Source organism: Falco peregrinus, chromosome 5, assembly GCF_023634155.1.
Source record: "Falco peregrinus isolate bFalPer1 chromosome 5, bFalPer1.pri, whole genome shotgun sequence".
Lineage (NCBI taxonomy): Eukaryota > Metazoa > Chordata > Aves > Falconiformes > Falconidae > Falco > Falco peregrinus.
Window position 1 is genome coordinate 42,768,447 of NC_073725.1, and position 20,800 is coordinate 42,789,246.

Genomic DNA, 20,800 nt, shown 5'->3' on the forward strand with positions numbered 1-20,800 from the left:
AAACCCCCAAACCAGCAAAAGATTTAAATGGCATGGTACAAATACCAGCACTGGTATTCACCAGTCAGTTTACAGCAGACTGCAAGTGATCAGCTCTTCTGCACTTCCTCAACCATTCTTTTTAAAGTTAGTGCTTCCCAGCTGAGACATATTAGCTGACATTGGGCATGTGCCTTATCTTTTGCACATTCTCAGTAAAACAAATGCTAACCACTTTCACTTTTACAGCCTACTAGTATTAAAGACAAAGACATATAAAACCAGTTTGTAATAATTGATAGTTATTTGTTTTAGGCAATATAAACTGGAAATTCCTGATGAGGTAGATACTAATGAACTTGCAATATGCTCTTGCAGTTTACAGTTCTGGTATGAATGTAAACTATAGCATTAACAAGAGTTGCTTTTGAATCTCTTGTATCTATGTCATGTGAGAGATATTTCATACATTTCCCACTTCCTCCAGAATTCACAACAAAATTCAAGACAGTAGGAACAAACCTTCAAGCCCCTAGCTTTCTCAAGAATTACATTTTTGTATGTTCAAAGGGGCTATTTGAACAGTAAAAAGACCCTTTCTTCTGCATTTCTGTCCTACTTATTTCAGAAATGGCCACCTTTGACAAGGAATTGTCAAACTTGTTCCCCAGCAAAGCTGTGGTTCATGTGGTAGGAAACAGGGAGTCTTAGCAGAAGAGACATTCATGTTCACTCTATTCATGGTTACAAAATAGCATCAGATGTCAGATTCAGACTTTGGTCTCTCATGCTCTTACAGTGAGCCAGACTTACTTCGTAGCAGGTAAATGCATAAACCACTTCTGAATCCTCAGGTTAATTTTATACCCACAAAACTTTACTAAAAGCAATAATTGCTGCTTTATCCTGTTTTAAATAAAAGAAAACACGTGCTTTTGCATTCTTTGTAACAAAAACCCCAAGTCTGCACAGTGCCTCTGTTGCTGAGATCTACATGATAAGGAGATAATCTGAAATACAGCTGGCAAGCAGTACTGTTTCTCAAGTACTGAAAGTTCCTAGGCAGTATGTTTGATGAAAAACACATTGCGTGTTCATTTATCCCCTATGTCTATTTAAAATGTGAGATATAAACATCTATTCTACAGACATACTCAACAAACCTATATCTGGTTTACATCTTTCAGTCACTGCAATGACATTTCATTAGCTAATCCATCGTGGAACTGTTTTTTAACAAAATAGAAGAAAATTCAATTTGTTAAGTTTAACCTGATCATGTAATACCTCCTTCCAGTAAGTCTGCCACTGCAGTTCTGGCTGCCTTATGTTGTTTTCTGATGACGTATAGGCTGCTGCAAATACTTCTATCGTAATTAATCTGCTCCAAGGGGAGAGAAGTTAAAAAAAAAAAAAAAAAAAAAAAAAGAGTTGAAAGTAAACTGCTAAATGAGCTATGGTACTGCACCTTACCGTATGAATGGGTCCTTGCAATTTTTAGCTCTGTGAAGATACAACAAATGAGACAGAACAAAACCCCATGCAGTGACAGGGAAGGAGCAGTGTTTGCCATCTCTCTGACAGCTAAACCATAATCGTCAATGACAGGTAACAGTTTTGGCACTAGGTTGCTTCTCTGTAATGCTGCCTGTTGGCTACACTGTTTTCACTCTAATTATACAGTGGTTTATATTACCTACTTAAATGAGAAAATAATTGGTCAAGATGTCCCACGGAAAATCGAATGAGGAAAAGAGTTCCTTCCCAAATGAAATTTTTCCATGCCTTGTCTATCACATCCCATCAGGTGAGCTCTGGAGAAAGGTAAGAAAATGGAAAGACTTCTACAAGAGTTCAATGGAAAATTCAAACCCCAGGGATTTCCTAACAGTTTTAAGTAGCATTTGTGGGTGCTTCAGGTAACCCCTAGGGCTTGGTAACTTTGTCACATTGTCTATCAATAGTTAGATACAACAAAAGACACTTCCTTAGGTGCAGGGTCTTATCTCGGTACTAGACTTTGGAAGAGAGCATGAGAACCGTAAACCAGAATAGAACTGTCAGTGAAAAGCCCCAAATATCCTGTAAGGAAACCAGCCATTTCTAGGAATGGCTAATGCAAAGGGTAGCAAAATATCTTAATCCCACCTTTCTCTCTACAGTTGAGAGGCCTTTGAGACTGCAGGAATAATCCTTTAATCAGTCTGGATCTAGCGAACTAGATCCAATTCTCTCCTGAGGACACACACAATCTTTTTCAAAGATCTGAACCTGGTCACTACTCTTTTAGAGATTGTCTGAAGGAAGCTGTTCTGCCAAGTTGTATAAAACAGCATGGCAAATCAGAATATTCAAAAGCTAGTCCAAAACGACAACGTCTTCTTTTCGTAAGTTAACAGTTTAAATGCTATCAATAAAATTCTTCACTTTCCTGCACTACACAGTTCTGACTGTATTACGAGTTTTCCATGCTTTTGTTAATCCTCAAATGTGCCTATCATTTGGATAGCACTTCTTGTCTTTCCAAAGCTGTTCATAACTCTGGAACATAAGCTTTAAAGTGCCAAGTTACCGAGATATGTCTTTATCTGAGTGAGGGTGTCCTCAGTTAAAAGAGTAGTCCCTTACATTTCAGAGATTGCCTTGAAAGAAACCAGGAAGAAATTAAAGATAAACATGAGTGAGCTGCAACAATGAACTGAATGAGATAATCTCAAAGATGATCTCAATGCATTTTATTTGCATAATTTAATACAAATTTTATAAATCACATACCCTTTGATTAGAATAGTTTTCAGAGCCCCTGCTTCATTTCTGTAGCAGTTTCAGGCCTGATTCCTGCTTGAAGTCATTGAAGTTCATCTACACGGAACAGTTTTCCATCCCCACAGGGACTCAAAGGGGTAATTTTAAAAGAAATACCAGCTGCCAGCTTCAGGGCTCCTCTAGTGTTCTTGAAGGTCCAAGTATAAGAAGAAAAATCTGTACCCATCTAAGAGAATTGGAGCAATACAAATAGATAATATGCAGAACTGTGCACAGACATTTGTGGTAGAATGAAAGCAGGATTTTTGCCTTATGTAATATCTTGTCAGAAGGTAAACAGTAATTAGGTAAAATATGGGACACAAGAATACTAGAAGGCGTTCAACAAGACAGACTGTACATAAGAAAAGGGTTGTCCCACAAGCAACAGCTGCTTTGTCCCCTCAGTACACGATGACTCTCCCACCTCCACAAGCAGAGAGAGACAAGTGCCATCAGGTTTTGGCACACTGGCTCTTTCAGCCCATGTTGTACCAGCTGAGTTTGGTGTGCTGGTCTTTGTGAAGCCAGTCAGTGCTCCTCTACCTAGTTTAGTCTTTTCGTAAGGGGTGCTACAACTTAGTTATCCCTAACTGGCAAATTTAGTTGAGAGAGGAAGCAGGGGACAGGCTGATTCATAGCAATTTGATCACAGAGCTTTTATATCCACTGAAAAGTAAGCTAAAAGAATCACTGTAGGCTGTAGTTCACCCTGACCTTCAAGGCTTTAACAGCAGTTTGGGTTTCAACAAGCATCTCCAAGCTACTATCTTCCTACTCCAGAAAGTTTGTTTAAGGGCAAGTCAAACTTCTACAATGCTATTCACACACGGCAATATCCAAACCTGTGTCACGTGAAGGCACAGACCCCAAGTGAGACCCTCCCCCCATTGCATACGTAAGTGCTGGTTATATACAATCACTTATCCACCCAAATTCTGCCCTGAAACATGCCTACGTGCAGCAAAACACTTTTGCAGCCAATTCACACTCCACCAAGCATCTTACTTCTTCCATACTCACCTGAGGAGCTCTCTTCTACCCTGATACTTAAGGTGCGGGAGGCTTTGGGCTTGCCCCTCATGGCAGGCAGGTGTGCACAGAACTGATTTGCAGGCGAGCTCAGAGCACCACATTTTAAGGCATAATCATTCTGCAACCTGGCACCCAGACAATGAAGGAAGCCTTTTCTCAGAAAGGGCCCTTATACAAACCAACACTCCAATTCTCAAAATTCAAATTCAAAATTCAATTTAAAAAAAGAAAAAATAATTTTGGGCCCATCTAGGGTGGCTAAAGCCTGAAGGGAAAATGCTGTCTAAAATACAGTAGCAAGATCAAGTTTTTGCTGAATCTCTGGTGAAGATTTGTGCTGCATTGATGCTGTAAGTGTTTGTACTTTGTAGACTGAGGAGCAAACACTAAGTAAGTTTAGACTGCTTTTGCTTTATGAAGTGCTGTAGTCTCTCATCTTCTCAGCTGAGCTGTGTGTCTGTAACTAACCTCATAATTATACGGCAAGAAAAGAAAAATATGTTTTGCTTTGGTCTAGAAAATCATGAGACTAATGAAATAGTAAAATAATTTTAAAAGATGAAGAGTAAACGTTGCCTCTTTCTATGTGTAGCAGCCAGTTCATGTATTTATCCTTCCATTAAAAAAAATGGAATTGCTTATTTCTTGCTATCAAAATTTGTCAGTATTTATAGTTGTAAATATATTTTCCTATCCATTATTTCCTCTGTAGAAAACCAAAACTAAATTATTTCTTTAACAGTGAAATGAATTCTTTGGAAGTCCACAAACATACCCTTCAGTGCTGTTTCAAGCACTTTTAGTACTTCGGTCACATGCTTTCTCAAAAGTTTATCAGATGACTACAACTAGTTAGCACTTCACAAAGGTGCTACCAGAAAAAGTGAAGGATGTTCAGTGGGTTTATTGAGGCAATATTTGCTCCTATGGACTTTTTTCCCCAAATGTTCATCATTCAGTTTCTCTAGGAAAAGTTCACTCATTCACCTTAAGACTCATACTTTACTGTAGTAAAATTAAAGACAATCTCTTTCCTGTGCTGTAAACAGCCATGGAATTGCAAACTCCAATTAAGGAATGCTATGTTTCAATAGTATTTAATCCCAAGTATATATACCAAGGGCTTTATTTAACGTGAAATCTTTAAAATGCTATTTCCTTAAGAAACATAATTCCTGTTTTTTAATGACACAGGTTAGTGGGTTTAGCATAAAATTCATTATAAACTCATTGGTTTGTAATCCTGTCTGATTTCACCATGGAATTTTTTAGATATTGTTTCTTGACATCTTTTATTCGTAAACAATATAAACCAGAAGTTGATGATATAGCTTCTCTAGAGAAACTAGTCTCTGTTTTCTAAATGCTGTAATTCTTTCTGGGTCAGATACATATTGCTCATAAAATCATAGCAAATAACAGTTTATATCATAAATCATATGAAAATACTAACACTTGTAGTGAAGTAACCCCTACCTGTATATTGCATGTGTGCCCTCAGAACACATTTATGGTCTGAAGAAAAACTGGAGATAATGAAAGTAGTAGTAAATGCATTCTTAGGAATACTGTATACTTCATACTCACCACTTATTTATGATGTGGTCCAGATCCAAGATAGCAGAATATAAAATTATATAGCTATTTTCTGGCAGGAGAGTTTACTCCATTATTATGCACTGGATATCACAACAAAGAAGGGCTGTTTCTATTTGGGCTCTCCCAGTGAATTGACAAGACATTTGGCTGTCATCCTTAAAATTTTTGGATATACAAAACCAGGTTTTGCAATAAATATTTACATTCATTGTTTTATATAAAGCGCTGTGCCAAGACCAAATGAGAAAAAGGCTTTAAACCTTCAAAAATGTTGAAGTAATATTTAGCTTTTCTCATTCAAAAGCATTCCATTCTTTTAACTGTATTTGGATTTTTTTGTATTGTCTTTTAACTGAATTCTCATTTGAGAATTCCTAGTAAGATCAAATTGTCTGACGCTTTTAACATAATGCAAGAGAAATTTTGGAAGCTGTCATGGAAAACAGGTTATTATCCTGTGAAATTGTTTTCTACCCAAGATTTTATAGAGGTTCAGAAGCTGAGGTGTCTCAGGTCTCTTCAGCAAAGATATTTTTGTAAGGAAATAATATCTACCTGGACAGATCTCATTTTAGGGGTTTGGGTATTTTAAACAGTTGCTGGTACAAAAGCTTGAAGTGAGATTTGGATTTATTTATTTATTAAAGAGAGGATAACAACCAAAGTAAGCGCAGTTGTGTTCATGTGAAGTTACTACTGAGAGATGGAAAAGATGGCAGTAAATGCTGCTGTGGGGTTTCCTGCTTTTTCCATCAGCCTGTAGGGTGAGACAGTATCAGGGCAAGAGCAGTGGGTTTGCCTGGAGTGCCCGGCTCCGGGCTGGGTAGGTTACTGCTACTTAACTTCCCCAGGATTCAAATCTCCACTAGCTGTGACTTTACAGGGAAGTTGTGTCAGGATGGGAGCGAGATAAATGTGTCACTCAGGCTTGTAAATTATGAGCCAGGTTTTGACTCTTTAGTATTAGATTATTGCATCCATATAGGGAAGAGATGTACACTCGATATTCCAACTTGGTTTTCAGGCTACTCTGCAAAAAGGGCTATCTAATAGCTGTCAGTGTTATAAATTCTCTGAAGAGCAATAGTTCTAGCAGATTTAGAGAACTGCAATAAACCAGCTTCATCTTGCGGCAGTTTTAATGCTTGATAGAAGCCCCAAGCGCTGAACAGTCAAACTAGGAGAATCTGATCTCCCCTCTGAAGTGACTTATCTGGCAATGCTTGGAGAACCTGACCTAATTTCAGCAGCCCTTCTTGCATTCATGCAAATATGAAATGTGACAAGGACACTTAAGAACTATTCCTGATAAAATCTCAGGGGCAAAGGGTGGCTCGTGTCTGTATCCTATCTCATTACCCCCGCAGGCAGCTCTACAAACTAGGCTGTCTTAGCTGGAGTCCAAATGACTCATCGCTTTAAAGACAATTACGATGCTAGCATGGATTTAAAGCATGCATTCTGCAGTGGCTTGAAACATTCCCTATGGCCTGTAAAGGAGATGACTGTTTATAAATACGAGTCCATGTTTATATTGTAGATGCTTTCCTTTTCTCTCAAAAATTTATGATAATAATTCCAAAATAATTCATGCATATAAAATATATAAGCAGAGTTTTGTCAAGAATAATTGATTGTTTTAAATTATTATTAAAAAAGTTAGAGCTTGCATGGTCTCTGCCTCAATTCAGGGCTCTCCTATCAAACAAATTAACAAGATATCCCAACTGGATGTTATTTGGCTGGCCTACTGGTAAAGGTGTAGTCATTCTAGGACAGCTGATATCACAGATATCTTTATTATTATTATTTTTACTTTTATAGTAGCCTGCTTGATAAGATATCTTTTATTAGACTTGATTTACATTTATGGAGCTGAAATAAAATACTGACTTTTCAAAAAGTTATGCCTAGACCTGGCACAGTATGATGTGATTGCCCATCACACCACTAGTAACATGGATATGATGTTTTCAAGTCTCTCAGGAGAGTCTTGTTGCTCACAAGTAACACTAGTGAAATGTTATTTTTGGAAATGTTATCCTATGTAGCGTTTTCACCAGTGGCATTCTGAGCACATGAGACTAGTGCTGTTAGAAGTGGGTTCACAGCATTGTCGTTAATTTGGGAAGCTTCCATGACTTCTGCAACCCATATATGCTTAAAATAAGCAGCATGCAAGTTCTGTAAGGCTCTAGTAATAAAATCCCCAGGTAGAAGTGCATCGATAACACAAATTTTAATCAGAATATATATATATATAATAACTATCAGAGTACAAGGGCCTGGAACAACACAGAATAACATGGAATAACATGGAGCAACAGAGCAACTGCTGCTTTTATGAAAGGGTAGGAGCCACCAGAGAACAGACTACGGAATTTTAGTCTCAAGAAAGTGATCAGACTTACTAGGCAACAAATTATATTTTCACTCTCTATGATAGCTTCAATGGCTATTGGATCAAACAGTGTTTCAAAACCAAAGGGATTTGATGGGTAGGTGCTCAATATGCCAACCTGGTAGATATGTATAAGCAGCCATCAGATAAATTTCAAAGCCTGAAATGGAGAATCATATGTAATCTGTGTCAATGAACCTTGTTTCTCGATTCTGCTTCCCTTGTAGCTAAAACTTTTTCCACGGTACCTCTCAGCGCAGTGTAGCTTTTAGACATTTTAACCTTTTTCTAAATGGGATCTACAGCTCTAAACATGTTTTTTTTCTTTTAAACCTCATGAAAAGCAGCTGAGGAGCTGTAGGAGCAAAGGTCTCTCAGCATATATATACTTACTAGAGTGAAAGGGAATTAGTCATATAAGCCAGCATTTTAAAATCCTTCCACGCTAAGATTAATTACTAGATATTCCAGGAACTTTATCATCAGTCCAGTCACTCCTGATGTCCTTGCTTTGTGGTGTATGTAGAAGTTGCCTTTTTGGCACTGTATGTTATTTCCTGGAGGGCTTCAAGGGTTGCAGTTACATGTTTTTTTGTGTGAACCAATGTTGCTGCACACATTTTTAAGCTACAGGAAATATGAGCAGTCTGTATGGTTTTCCTTGGTTATAGTACAATCTGGGAAGTTCCACCACAGGAGTCTAATCTGGTTTTGGTCTGAATGCATGGGGATTAGTGCTAACAGAAGTTGCATGTGAGACTTGCTCACAGCATGCAGAGAATAGCCAGTCGCTGCCCATTCATGAATTCTGCTGTGTTTATCTCAGGGCATTTTGGCTTCAGTTTCCACATATGTAGTCATAGCCACATGGAGCAACCTTAAGTTAAACCATCTCCCCTCTAAAACAACTGGGAAAATAAACACCAGACATGTTAGAGATGCTCTGAGAGCTCTGCACTTCGCTTACCTGTGAGTTTCAGCACGTATCCCACCACAGCCAAGGATCACACAGGCTGCAGCCATAAATCAGAGCCAGTTTTACAATAGCTGGCCAGCACAAAGAAGCATGCTTGCAGCAGGACAGAGCACAGCACGTGCCAGCAACCCGAGTACTAGCAGCTTGCTCGGACTGAATTTACAGCCCTTGCTGAACCCTGCTGCTTTCCTGTTACCCATGCTGGCTCACTTTGGCTGTTTGCAGCACAGACTTGTGGCTGCCCGGGGATGCGCCGTGGAACACCTCTACACACTTTGCTAAACCATGTTGTCACAGACCCGTTGTCGTTTCACAGCAGGCTTTCATTTACCCCTGGCTTCATACATCTTTGCAGATCAGCAGTGGTGTTTCACAATAATTTCAAAGCAGGGGAGAAGGTGATGAAATAATTTGTTTTCCAATTTGCAGCAATTCACTCTCAGTAAAGCCACTGACTGACAAATATTTAACAATTCATACATTTTTTTGCTAGAAATGCAAAGATGCACTCTATTTGCAGATGCAATTATTCACGGTATTAACAACATCTTGGGGTATTTTACAGAGAGCAATGTAACTTGATACGGAGATTATGAAAATGCCTCCCGGCAAGGCTGATATTTGTTAATCATAGATCCCGTGGAGAACCACAATTTCTTACTGCCAAAGATACAAAGAAGATTCAAAGGTCATGTGGTCCCTGTTTGAAACACCTAACAAACAACGAAGGGTGCTGGTTGTATTTCTGCAGCAGCAGCGCAGCCTCAGGGCTTCAGCTTTCTGAGGGCTTATAGTGCTGCTCTGGTACCACCAAAATGTGACAACCTCCTAGGAGTCCGCAGCCTGGCCATGTTGACAACGTGATTTTCCTATTGCTAGCCTGGATGGCTACAGAAAGACTGAAACTGTTTGGAAAAGATTTTATTTTCTATGGCAAACAATAGCTTTTCATCAAATAACACTTCTGTCTGTGCTTTCACTTTCCAAGCCCTGCAGGTCTGCTATTTTTACTTTACCAGTATTTTTTTTAGTTTCTTTTTTTTCCCTTCTTTTTCACCAGTCTTGGTCTTGGATCAGAGACAGATGAACCTGGGCTATGGGTCACAAGTGGGTTTTACTACATGCTTTTGGTCAACCAAGTTGGCCAGTCAAATCTAGTCCTCGATTTTTATACAAATGATAAACACGGTTAAAGAAATTGCATTGAATTATTCTAAAGATGTTTGATTCCACTTGCTTTGGTGATAACAGTGGTTAGGCAGCAAACAATCTTAAGTTACTAAACCTTGAAAGACTTGGGTTTGGTCTGGGGGGGAGGGGCGTGTTTTTGTAATAAACTGATTCAATACTCTTGTAGCATATGGCTGCCAACCCAATCATTAACTTTGAACGTAACACAATGCTACTTCTGCGCTCTGAAAATATAATCAAACTACCTTTTCATAATATTATACTTGTTACCTAAGTTTATTCTTAAGTACTTCATGTACTGAAGTATGTATTTAGTAAGGAAGATGTGGAAATATTAGTGAATGCTGTATGTTCCTTTGCACTGATGGGTTCGGATACATCATTTTTACCTGACTATTTTATCATATTTACCTGATTAGAAAAAATAATTATTTAAAAAATATTTTGCATTTATAGGTTTTGTACTTGTATGTTACATTTACAATTTATCTTTTTCATATTTATGTTGCTTATCATTAAAAATATGTATGTGCTTAGACCAACAGTAACTGTGCTGTAAGAGTTCTGGCTTCTGTTTTTAAGGATATTTTGGGTTATAATCTGACATCTGTTTTATTACCCCAAAAAAACCATAAGAGGACATTTTTAGGCCTGTAATATCAACTTTATTTACCACTTGTATTTTCAATACTTTTGGTCATATTTTTCTGTTTGGAGTTGGATTGTTTTGTTTGATTGGACAATCAGATTGGATTTCCTCTAGAAGATGCTGTGTTTTATCTCTGAAATCTACTTCTAAAATGTGAGATCTGATCTAATAATAGGATTACTCTCATACAATGTGATCTGAATTGAGGTTCCACAGTAGTAAAAAGCAAACCTGAAAAGCCCTGCTGGGGTGCCAGGTGATCTCAGAGGCACTCTACACAATAGACATATTTCTTTTTCAAGTTGCACCTGTGAGCAAAGGCTAGGTAACTTTTTTCCCTAAGAAGCACCTATAAGAATGCTTAGATCCACATTATTTATCTGCCAGGAGGCTCCTGTAACCATCATGAATAGTCTATTCTGAAAACAAAGTTTCTTGAGACTAGGAATGAGAAGAAGTGTATTAGTTTTTAATCTAGTGGTTGAATATTCCAAGAATATTAGAATATCTTGAGATTTGATTCCTGTTCTTAAAGGACATTTTAATTTATCCAATGCCTTTTCTGTTGAAAAGCCAGAATAGTCTCACTTTGGAAATAATTAACTGTTCTGTACTTCTTTTTCTTGATCTGTAAGTTATAATTTCACTGTTTTATTATACTATTATTTCTAATCAACATTATATATATAAATGTTCAAAAAAGAGATTGCATTTAATTTATACAGTGCAAGACAATTAGCAAAATTACTAATTCTGTCAGATATTAAGAATAATGAAAGCATTAAATGTACGGGGACACATACTTGTGCATGAAAGACACATATCTTGAAGTTGGTTTTTCTTTTCTCTTTCAAGCACAGTAGCAAATGTAGGAGACTGGTGAATTTTCATAGGATCATAGAATCATGGAATAATTTGGGTTGGAAGGGTCCTTAAAAATGACCTAGTTCTAACCCCCCGCCATGGGCAGGGACACCTTCCACTACACCAGGTGTCTCAAAGCGCCATCCTGCCTGGCCTTGAACACTGCCAGGGATGGGGCATCCACAGCTTCTCTGGGCAGCCTGTGCCAGTGCCTCAGCACTCTCACAGGGAAGAATTTCTTCCTAATATGTAATCCAAACCTACCCTCTTTCAGTTCAAAGCCATTCCCCCTTGTCCTATCACTACATGGCCTTCTAAAAAGTCCCTCTCCATCTGTCCTGTAGGCCCCCTTTAGGTACTGGAAAGCTGCTTTAAGGTCTCCCTGGAGCCTTCTCTTCTTCAGGCTGAACAACCTCTTTTTTTCTTACAGCACAGAATGTAGTTATGCAAATGAAGAGATTATATATAAGCACTATACTAGATTGCGGTAAACAAACTTTTATTGCAGTTGCAAACAGCAATATGAATGCTAATTAAATAGAGTTTATAGCCTGTTATTGCACAACAGCATATGTGCAATCCAAGAAAAACAGAGCAGAGACTCAGCTATGTAGTGAACTGAGGGTGCAGCGTGGAGTAGCACGCGTTTGACAGCAGCACTGAATGAGGAGCACTTACGAGCAGCACTTAATCTGTTTCTAAAGTCTTAGAGCAAGAAGGGTGTAAGTTTTTTTCTTCTGCACGTGTTCTGCCTGATACTTTGGTGTGCATTCTGTTTGCATTGCTAATTGGTAAGAAAGGCATGTAAAAGCTCTGATTACAGCTTTAACCTTATTTATTTAAGGGGGAAAAAAAAAAAAGGAAGAGAGATTATCTGGTTATACTTACACTGGCAAAAGTTCCTGGTAAAAGCCCTTCTAGTTTACATTAGTGGCTGAACAAACACTGCAGTCAAACTAATGCTTCTTCCAGAAGGAACTTAAATGAAGAATCACTGAATGGGTGACCACTCTCAGCTGGCCACTTTGTTGCTTTAGGACATCACTGCCTCAGCAAAAAGGATGGCCAAAAGGCTATTTTACTGGCTCGAGAACTATTGCACTCAACATACCAGTAAGAACCAAGAATTAATTTTGTTTTAAATTAGCATACTGGATTTGAAACAGCAGGAGTTCAGGAGCTGATTCATGAACAATAGTTTGGCTGCAGCTAAAATTTCGGTCCAGGCTATCTCAGTGTGTTTACTGTCATTGTTCCCTTTATGCTGGGTGACATATATAGCAAAACTGAATAAAACAGCATTGGGTTTGGTAAAAGCCTGGAGTAGAGATTTTTCTGAAAGAAAACAACCTCCTAGTAAACCAAACCGCAAATCCCTGAGCAGTTAATCATGAGATTCACACTGATAAGTAATTCTTATGACATTGGCCATACTACTTATGCAAGTAGCCATTCACCAAAGTATTATTCTGTTGTTAGGAGACTTACTCTAATACACAGGTGTTGGCTTTTTTTCATGTGTGCTCGCTTGATCTATTCTAAATGGTTTTTGTCAGCCTGCAGAAATGAAAACATGTTTTTTGCTATGTGTTGAATAGTAGATGAGCATTTAGAAGATAGAAAAATGTTTACTGAAGTAAATATTGAATTAGTTTGTATAAAGTGCTTTGGAATACTCGTATGAAGTAAGAATTGTGTTAGTGTTTGTAAGCCATACTGAAATGTATCCAAAAGAAAACTTACTGTTTGCGATTCTGGCATCCAGTTAAAAACTAGTGCAGAGCACTTTGTAACTCATGAAAGGTTCTATGAAGCTAACAGAGCTAGGTACATGAATCATTTGCAGGACTCATTTTGCCGTTTTTTACATACAGCTCATTCAGAAATCGAAGAAAACTAGGGCTTACATAATAGATGCACATGAATTGTTCTATTTTTTGCTGTCTTTGTCGTTCAGGTGGGAATGAAAATTTTTGCTGCAGTTAGGCCCGACTAGTAGCAAGGGCTGGGCTTCAGGCCTGCACCCAAAAATGCTTTTCCTACTCCTAGAACATGACCAAATTGTCCTTCAGTTTCTCTAGCTAAATCTGGATGTCAGCAAATGAACAGGTGATCCTTCTGAGAGATGGCCCAACCCGGAAGCCAACACATTAAAGGTTAATTTGGAAAATACCGGATGACTTCTGCAACCTTCATCTGTATCTCTATGTAATTCTAAAATTAAGTTAATTTAGCGTAATATCAATGTCAAGCAGCACTTAAGCAAGCCATGCTTTAAAATTTTATTTGGGAGTCTGAAATATGTCCATCTCACTAAAACTACGTTGTTAGAAAAAAATAAAGACTGATGATGGTGTTCCTCTGCTATTGTCAGCTCTACAGTGAGTCAGTCATGGGGAAACATTGATTAATGTATGTTACTGTGAAACCTGCAACAACGGATTTAGAAGACGTATTTTTGTGGTGGATAATCCGAGTATCAGCTTAAAAAAATTCACGTGTCTTATTTTTCAGATTATTTTTTAATATTGGCATTGGTTAATATGACACTCAAAAATATTTTTTCTGTCTTCATTGACTCCTTATACAGGAACAGGCCACAGGCACTAGTCTAGGAATAAATAGCTTCAATATTCTTGGTTTTATAGTAACTTCTGGTTCAGGACTTCGTGAGCTGTGAATGAATAAAAAGATGCACACTGACTATATTAAAAAAAAAAAAAAAAGAAAAGAAAGGAAACAAAACAATTGAGTGAATTTTATTTGAATATTGCCCAAACAAAGCTGTAAAATCTCATCCTGAATTTGTTTTATTCTCAGGAAAAAATATTTAACTTACAGAAAAAAGACTAATTACCAAAGACCATGATCTGCTTTAATTCTTGAGGAGGAAATTGTTTAATGCTTTGCTCATTATCACTGTCTGAAATGTATTTTTCTTACAGTTTTGCTAGAATGTGCTCCACATAATCTTTTAGAATTAAGGCTGTGGCTAACAGGCTGTTTCTTCAGTATTTGTTGCCATGGAGCTGCCTCTGCCTATTGAATTCACCTGGGCGGTCTTCAGATGGCACACTGAAGTTGATTCAGTCTGTCACGAACGTGTGCCTTCAGCGACCACAGAATTTCATAAAGGCCGTCAGGAAGAGCAAGTCCTGCTCACATTTCCTGTTAAGGCATTGTTCTAAGTAAAGTTAAAGGTTCGTTTTTTCATGGGATGCTTTGTGAGATCATTGATGGCCTGACATTCCCTCCTTGAAGGAACAATGCTTCGTCATTATTTTGTTTGCTGCCTTTTTCAGAAATATCCATTCAGGAAACTAATCCAAGAGCGAATGTGGACATGTTTCACCACGGCTTTTAGCAGGAGCAGTAGCTCCTGCGCTACCCAGCAGGGGTGGAACAGCATTGTTTGAGTTTTAATGTCCTGAGTGTCACAGGCTTGGATATCAATACATTAGCTGTTGGCTTTTAACAGATACGTCATTTTAAAAGTTGATCCTTTAGTATTATTTTTGTCAGTGTAATCCTGTCATGCAAAAGTATTTTTTTTTAGAAATTTTATATTTATATATATATATACTATATATTTTAGAAAAGTCTATTTCAAGCTATTTTTTCTACAAAATAGGCAAGGGCAAAATTGAAGGGAAATTTGTTTTCTTAGCATCTAATGATATAAAGAAGCCATCCAGATTTGAGAAAATGTCATATAAAGTACTTGAGATTGCATTTTAAAATACATGGTTTCAAAATAATATTAAAGTAAATATTTAGCTACAAAATATAAAGCAAATATGACTGATGTGTGCCACACTTTTCTTCTTTGCACATGACTAGGAACAAAATGTTGCTACTCGGCTTCTGGCATTTTTTTCTACAGAAGTTGTATGGGATGCCATTGCGACATTAGTATGAAAAACTGTCTTCAGCACAAGCTCAGTTCTTAGGTTTTCGAAGGACACTTCAAGGACAGTTATTTTAATAAAATGTAGGGCAGCACAGAATCAGAAAGGAAGATGGCGAGGTCTTATGCACTGTTTCAGGTGGACAAATGTTTCAAAATTTTACTCTGGAAATAGGTAAGATGCCTTTGATGGCAATTAAACAACTGGCTAATACAGGACTTACATCACATTATTAATGTGACTGCTAATGTTTTATTTTTCAGAATCATTTTTCTTATGAAACCTGAAGGCTGCTAAAGCTTTATTGCAATCTGTTTGCTTATAAAATGAGAGCTTTAATTTTTGTGAAGACTGGGGGGCAGCTGAATAAAAGAGGCTTAGCAGTAAGGGAGAAAAGGGAGGAACAGACAAAAGCTTGAAGACTTGTCTTTCCTCACCCTCCTTTTGCTGCACAAACTCAAAGGACTTACCAAAAATTACTTTAAGCCAAACTGATGTTATTCTGCAGTAATGTTTTCAAAACTGACCCTGGTTGCAGTTTGATGTTTATAGCTAAGCTGCTTGAAGGGCTGGTGTGCTGCCAGGAAGGAATTCCTGCAACCCTGCTCTGAAGCTGCGGATTCCTGCCGTCTCCCCCTTCCCCTTTCACCCTGGCAGTTGCACTTCATGAACTTTGTGGTAAGATGGCCCATGGAGATAAAGCAGCAAAGAATTAACCCTATGGAAAGGTAATTAATGTTCTGCTACATTTTACTTTTAATTCTTGAATGGAGTCCCTCGTGCTTGGAGAAGCACAAGTAGTGAGCAACGGAGCATCAGGTTAGCCCAGCCAAGGCGAGGAGGGAGGGAAACGACTTCTGGCAAATGCTCGCTGTTAAAATCAACTCGATGGTAACATGGAGCTGTGCCATCAGCGATCTGCGCCTCAGATCTGTGCGTGTATAAATTGGCAAAGAATCTGTAAACTCTTAGGCGTATTAACTCTGCCAATAAGCTTGGTAATGATGAGTTAACTGTCAACCACACTGATGGTTTTGCAATCCTCATACAGATTAGGGGTTGTCATTGTCTTTCCTTACACCATTTATTGTGAATGAAGTTTTGCTTTGGTGCCACAAATAAGTAATTGTTGGGTGGAAAAAAATCTATGTCTTCCCTAAAGCAGAGAAGCCCAAGCTGAGCACAGGGCTTAATGAAGGGTAGAGGAAAGGCCAACCTCAAGAAGCTGAGAATTGCTCGGATGCTGCCTTGGACACAGGCCGCATGGTCTATTAAAAGCTGTCTCTCATGTCAGTAACTCACATGAGCTGGGCATATTTGTGGCTGTGAGTGCTATAAAGCCTTTTTGTGCTCTTGTGATTCAAGTATTTAATAATGAGAGCAATAACGCTATAAATAGGAACACCATAGTTGGTAAGGTCTGGGGATACAAAAGGAGATATGTGGTCTCAGTTATGACAGGAGGGCAAAGAAAAAGGAAAGAAAGTATCAGCTAAAACCAGCAACTTCGGCAGAAGTGCTTTATCAAACATAAACTTTGTATACAACCCGTAGACAACAAAACTGCCTCTCACAAAGTGAACAGCTTGCGAGCGGGAGCGTGCCTTTTTTGGTCACATTTTGCAAAGGGCTGAAAATATGTGCTTAGTAGGTGTTGTGGCTTTTGCAAGTATTGCGAGCCTTCCTGTGCATTAGGAATGTTTTTGCCAGTGTTTCTGTCTTGCTTATATCTTCCATCACGTAGAAACCCTGCTCCTTCCTATCCTGTCCCCCTAAAATACAACAATATCAATCAAGGCTTTGCTGCGTGGCACCTATATCCTAAAGAACAAAGCATAATAAGCAGGAGCTGGAAGAACGGATCTGTTCATTAAATCCAGCCAGGCGCTGTTGTGCTCTGATACAGACTGATAATAGATTCATAAGTGAGCTTGTCTGGAGCGGTTTTGTTCAGACTTGTCGTGTGAAAGATAAAAGTACAAAAATAAGAGGAATCTCTTGTTTGCGTTTGTGACAGCCAGCTTCCAGTTTATCACTGGAGAAGAAGATGAACCGTGTCTCTTCTGAGATATTAAATCCAGGTAATCGAGTGAATTCTTGTTTTCACAATATTGAATTTCTGGCTACGATGCATTTTATGCAGGAGGTGGCACAGAGTAATACATGGGCCACACTTATTTTTTAACTGATATTCATAGAGAAATTTGCTGTATCAGGGCTTTAAACATATGCTCAATTAGAAGGATTTTAGTAGTTTCATAAAAGTCATTGTAAACTCACCGGCCTATATTTATTCAAGTTTTTAATGATCTCCCTTGCGCCTAAGTTACTAGCTTTTAGCTGCATTTGCACAAATATCAGCCAACTATCCTAGGCTTATTTTTGCACATTCAGGTAGTGGTTATAGGCTAAATCAACCCTGTACTCACTGTACATGTGTGCGAAGGTTAGGACACTGTACTGACACCACATCCTTATCTAGGTGGTAAAGAACAATTAAATATGCAAACTAATACAGTGCTCCTTGCTCTAAAAGAACATCTGATCTCTCATACAACAAAAAAAGCTATTTTTTTGATACCCAAATCAGGTTATCTTCTTTGCCAGCCTAGGGTTTCGGGGTTATTTTTTTTGAAAAAAAAACCAACCAAACAAAACAACTTATCTTTTTGTCTGGTCTTCTAACATGTACATGTTTAGAAAAAAATCAAATAAGCATGCACAACACCTCTCCATTGCAGATAAAACCGTACAAAAAAATGCAGCAGAGTGGTTTTCTGCCGAGAAGTGGTTAGGCATAGCAGGTTGTTTTCCCCTTGAGAAAGAACGAGCAATTTGGAATCTCTGCATATTTTTTTTACACATTGACCCTTATCCTGGAGCAGATGTGGCCAAAAACAGCATGCAGAGGGATGACTGCATGTGTATGTGTTCAGCTGAAGGATTTTCACTGCACATTTCAAGGTTAGAGAACTCTGTTCAATGGCTAAACAAAAGGAGTGAAAACAGGTTAAGATACTTATTTTGCTAGGCTAATCTTCTAGCCACTCATTACATCAAGGCAATGAATGATACTTGCTACTGAAATAAAGTTAGAATATTTTTTTCTCAGCAAGAAAAATGAAATAAACTTACTAGAATTTGGAGGTGACTACTGGGGTATGTGGGTTCTTTTTAAAGAAAACCGTACAACACAACAGCTAAAATTTGACTACTTTTTTAAAGTCCCTTTTGTTTATTTGTGCTTTAAAATCTTCTTTCCTGAGTCCCTGCTTGCTTACGACCCTTCTATGTGTGTATATAAACAAGCAAAATCTTTACATTTTTTTATAAAGGAAAAAAGACAAAGTAATCATAAAAGATATAAGACTCAGCAAACATGACTTCATTGGATATATTCAAGCTCTAATTTATGAGGGAGTAGAAACACCCTTTCAACACAAGATACACAATTTATGGTCTTAGAATCTGTAATGCTTCCAAATGATCTTTACTACTCTCAAAGCAGAATGGTATACTTCAGGGGGGAGAAAAAAAAAAAAAAAGTGATAAACTGAAAAATCCAGAGGGCAATATGAAGGACCATTGTTACACAATTAAATAACTTCCACTCCTTGCTCCCCATGACAGACAATAGGTGATCTCAGATGGATGCCTGAAAATTTACCAAGTAAATGTACTGAATCAGGGTAGATCAAGTGCCTTTTGTAGAGAATGGTTTGAAACAGAAAGGTAAATGGTTCCAAAGCTATAAAGGTGTTAGAAGTCAAAGCCAACATCTTTCAGTAACACCTGCCCCCACTTAGCAATCATTAACAGGAATACTGTGTTTAGATTCTTTAGTAAATTTTTACTTAGATATGATCCTTCCTTAATTATTGTGATGGTCACAAAAAGTAATTCCATTAAAACAATCTAATTTGGAAATGACAAAGAAACAACTACTTCAAGACCTATATTAGCAGGTGAAGTATGCATTCTTCCCACCAAAAGTGTAAAGAGAAAGTATCTTTTTGGTTACAGCTGCTAAGAGAGTATCTGGAAGCAGTCCAGGCTCTAGCAACTTTATAGTTTCAAGATTATTCAGCATCTCTGTTGAACTACTTGAATGAAATGTAAGAACGTAAGAGAGATTCTCTTCACTTAAAATTAGGGTTCTGTTTTGCCACAGACAACAACTTTGACAAAATTCTAGAAATTATTTTTGCAGAATACCATGACAACTTTTCAAAATGAAATGAGAAACTTTTTGGAGAAGTGAAAGTTCTCAAGCATCTTCAAACATAGGAGCACTTCCACTTGCAGAGAAAGCCAGTGCCTTCACAAAAAATGGGTCGTTCCTGCAGGATATTTTCACTATACACTTGAGAAAATCCATAGGCATAAGCTAATTAGAGAGGAAATTTATCGGCTGTTATGAAAAATGTGGTGAATTGGCCACACAACTGGGAGAAAGCTTGAAAGTACTTGAAACGGAACGGGCTTTGTGCTGGTTTCGGTTCGCTGGCTTCTGTGCCTGTATGTGACTATTACATTACTCCTAGCAGCGGCTGCCATTTTAAGTCTATACCATTAGGCCACCCAGAGTTTGCAGACCGATTTTTCACTGCTCACCACCAACCGGTAAGAGGTTTCACCATCAATCACAGAGTGCTACCGAAACCCTAAGCCTCCCCTCTGGTGCTGTGTGGGGACATGGCTGCAACCCGCGGGCCATGGCGAGGGGCTGCAGGCCTTCCTGCGCCATCGTCCCCGCCACAGGCCGTGGTGCTGTTACACGGTCGGAAGGCTCAGTCTCCGCCAGGACAGCCGTAAAGTTGGATTTTGCTTCCAAGCAATGAACGACAGATCATTGCAGGGCTGGAGGGTGATTTTCCTGGGCCAGGTTTTGAACAGGTCTTTCAAGCAGCCGCCTGCGGGACACCTGGTAACACCGCAGTGCTGCTAAGGAGCGTATAAAACCAGTGGGCTTCACCTCGCCTGCCAGACAGGCGCTACTCATCCCTTGCCGGTACGCGCATGGGACTCTCCGAGGAGTACATGCAGAAACCGTACCAACGGGACGGACCTACGGCACGTTACCCCTGGAAAGCGCAGGTTTGTTCCCTGAAGCGACCTTGCCTCGGGCCCCGGTACGAGCCGAGACATGCGATGCCGCACGGGCAGGGCCGCGGGAGGGTCCCCCTGCCCCCACCGCTCTCCCGGCCGCGCCCGGCGGGCGCCCCCCCGCCCCGCCCCCGAGCCGCCGGGAACTGCCCCGGTGCGGGAACTGCCCCGGTGCGGGAACTGCCCCGGTGCGGGAACTGCCCCGGTGCGGGAACTGCCCCGGTGCGGCAGCGGGAGCGGGCCCCTCCCGCCCTCGGCCACGGCCGCGCCGGAGCTGACCCGGCCCG